This window comes from Dasypus novemcinctus, chromosome 14 (genome assembly GCF_030445035.2).
Source record: "Dasypus novemcinctus isolate mDasNov1 chromosome 14, mDasNov1.1.hap2, whole genome shotgun sequence".
NCBI classification, from domain to species: domain Eukaryota; kingdom Metazoa; phylum Chordata; class Mammalia; order Cingulata; family Dasypodidae; genus Dasypus; species Dasypus novemcinctus.
In genome coordinates this window covers 99,630,013-99,633,826 of record NC_080686.1, presented here as the reverse complement: position 1 = coordinate 99,633,826, position 3,814 = coordinate 99,630,013, and positions in this window count along the sequence as shown.

The following is a 3,814-nucleotide window of genomic DNA, read 5'->3' as shown; positions in this document are numbered from 1 at the left end:
CACACAACTAGTAAGCAGTTGAGCTGAGAAAGAAATGCATATCTCCTATAAGTGTGAGTTGCTTATTCTTTTAGTTTTAGTCATAACAGGATTTAGATTATTATTCTTTATGTAGTGTAAAGAACTTGGAGTGAGACCTGGACTCATTCCAGGTTGACTTATTTACAAACTAAGTATGTGATATAAGATTTTAACTTTAAATGTTGGTTTACTTATCTTTAAAATGTATGCATGTTTAAGTAAAATTTCTGGCACAAGAGAAGAACTTTAAACTGATAATTCCCTCCTCTATAACCCCCCTTTTATTTCTGTGAATGATAAATAGTTACGAAGAAGACTATGTTGCCTAAACAGGACTCTGAGTCAAGCAAGGGTTTCCCGAGCCTACACATGCAGGATGCCTGTTGTGTTCAAATAGAGTTGTCTCGTAGTATCTCAGAAACTTATAGTACACCTCTTCTGACAGACAAACTCTCCTGGCAGCATATTTATTTTGGAGAAGTTAGTTCATAGCCTGCATAGTCGAACTGCACAAGTAACTGGGAACCACTTGATATGTTAGGCACAGATGGCAAAGCTAATGAGGTTAAGAAAATGAATTGAAAGAAAATGAATTAATCTCCATTGAAAAGGTCAGTGAACCTCAGGATTCTGTACTCCACAGAAGAATTTTTTTTTTCCAGAAACAATGAATAAAGAGCTCAGTAGAAAAAAAGAAAGTCAGTATTGAGTTGAAAAATACCATGGGCTGTGATGTCATAAGGTCAGAATATTATTTCCTTATCTATTATTTACAAGCTGCTGGACTATGAATGAGTTTATCAGTTAGCTATTGCTGTATAACAAATAAACCAAAAATTAATGGTTAAAACAATAACTATTTAGGATTTATCAGAAATGTACGGGTCAGTCTGGCAGTTTTGCAGCTCTTGATTGGACTTGCCAAAGCTCATTCATCCATCTGTGTTCAGCTGAAGACCAGCAAGGCAACCAGGCTAACTTTGGGTGGACATTCTCATTTGTCTGCAGTCTCAGCTGGGATAACTAGGCCGACTCAGTGCTGTTCCATGTGCCTCATCCTTCCTGAAGGCTAACTTGGGCATGCTCCTCTAGTGAAGTGGAGGAACAATGGAGAGAGGTATGAAGATTTGGAACTGACAGATAGTGGTGCTCCACATTGTACCCACAGAATCAGTCGGCATCAGAAACACCAAGGCATTTGTATTTTATTATCTTTATTTTTCCTCCATATACTGATCACAATTATCTTTATTACCATGTTAACCAAACCAAATGGAGTGAACAAAGAAGTGTGCCTTCATTAGATCACATTTCAGGGAACATTTCAGGGAACAATATAGCTCCGTTCATGGCTGGACTCCAGGACTCCAAGGATGTGGTCAGAACTCACACCCTCTCCCCTTCTCCCCCTTCCCCGTACCCCTTCTCTTACCCCTCCCCCTCCCTCTCCCCAACTCTTTCCTGGACTTTCCACAGTGGAGCCTATATTGTGCACGTAGATCCTTTACATATGGTGGGGAAATTGACTGCCCTCAGCAAGCTATGTGTCCATTGTCTTTAGAAATTTAGTAACGCCAAGAAAAAAGAAGAACTCAGGCAAATCTTGTTATGGGCTCCCATTGGCCCAACTTGGAACACATATCCACAAGTGTTTGAATGAGTGGATTGAAAACATACAGAGTAGATGAAGGAGATGTAGATTCCCAAAAGAAAATCAGAGTGTTATTACTAGACAAGGAGGAACAATGACTGGGCAAGAAAGAATAACAGAGGTCTACAAATGAAATGTTCTACATCTGCATTTCCATAACATGGTATTACGTCCTTTTCCATGCTGTTGTAATCATGTATTTTATCCTGACTTCCACACTGTTTTATCATTTTCTTGAGCACAAGGAAAGTGAAAATTAAATATAATTGTCATGCCGGTGCCCCTAACACTATGATTGTCATAAGTATGTCTATGTTATGTCTGTTTTTAAAAGAGATTTTGTTAGGAATTTCAAGTTCTGATTCCTTGTTCACTTGCTAATTTCAGAAGGAAGATATAAGTGATTCAGTGGTTTTTTTTCTTCTATTTGTTAACTTTTGATCTAGCTTAAAATTTCTATTTGGTCTGCAACCCTCTAGAGCTGAGTGAACTAGAAGGACTCATTTTGCCTTTACTAGAGTAAGGTCAATAGTGGGTTCCTTGGTTTAATTCTACTAAACCCACATCTCAATCTTAAACAGTGTCTCAGAAAAAGAAAAAAAGAAAGAGAGCCATTTCCAAAGATATCCACAAGTCAAAGCATTCCAATTAGCAGTATGTCCCTCTTGTGTCCTTTAAACTAATTGTTCCAACTTTGTCTTTAGTACCACCTGGTTTCCTCTATGCTGGGACGCCATCATTCCCCATTGAAATTAGTCTGTCTCAATGGAGGCATCTGCCCCTGTCATATCTGGCTTAGAAAGCAGCTTCTTAAAAATGCTATTGCTTTCCTCACTAACACATTTTTTTCTATTTCCTAGTGAAAGAAAGACTTTTGGGTTTTCTCAAGGAAGTTTCATAGTTGAAAAGAATACTGATTGAACATGGTGACTACAATACAGAATTTTTTTCTTATTAAGACTTTGGATTCCTGCTTCCACATCATGCCAAGGAAGCATTTGCCTTTCAATCTTATTGTCAACCAAACAAGTAAACTTTGGAGCTTTTTAATGTTGCATAAGTTAACATATTAACTCAGCATCTCTACTGAGTGCATCTCTGTCAATGAATCTGGTCTGAACCAATATTATATCACTTTTTCTTTGCTATTATGACCTATAATCCACCTTCATATAGGTAGATTCAGGAGTTAAACAAGGACTACTGACATTCTGCTGTGCGTGGCCTTTCATCTACACTAAATTGCCTCTTTTTTTTGTCTCTATTTTTTTAATATTATATTTAAAAAATACGAGGTCCCCATATACTCCCCACCCCTCTCACCCCACTCCTCCACCCATAACAATAATCTCCTCCATCATCATGAGACATTCATTGCATTTGGTGAATACATCTCTGAGCACCGCTGCACCTTATGGTCAGTGGTCCACATCATAGCCCACACTCTCCCACATTCCACCCAGTGGGCCATGGGAGGACATACAATGTCCAGTAACTGTGCAGCACCACCCAGGACAACTCCAAGTCCTGAAAACACCCCCACATCTCATCTCTTCCTTCCATTGCCTACGCCCAGCAGCCACCATGGCCACTTTCTCCACACCAATGCCACATTTTCTTCAATTACTAATCACAATAGTTCATGAAAAGACTATCAGTAATAGAAAATCCATACTCTACTCCTCCAACCTGTGGACCTTGGAATGGTTGTGTCCACTCCACATCTATATCAAGAGGGGCCTTAGATTCCACATGGATGCTGGATGCAATCCTCCTGCTTTCAGTTGTAGGACTCTTAAGTGAAAACAGATTCACAAGCTAAGTTGTCATTTTTAACACTATTATTGTTATAAGGCAATAGTTTACAACAGTGTTTACACTAGTTTTAGACATATCGCAGAAAAATGAAATATACACATTTTACATGCTGCCTTCCAGTCTAGCTGCTTTCTTCCATCTCCTTCATGGAACATACTCTCTACTTATACTCTTTATATACAGCCAAATAACTTATTCAAGTAACTCAGCAAAGTTTATGTACTGAAGAGGACTGCTTACATAAGAACAAGTCATGGTTCAGAGATGATTAATCAATTCTAATTAGGTAGATCACTAGTTGATCCCAGAAAGTATTCAAGTATT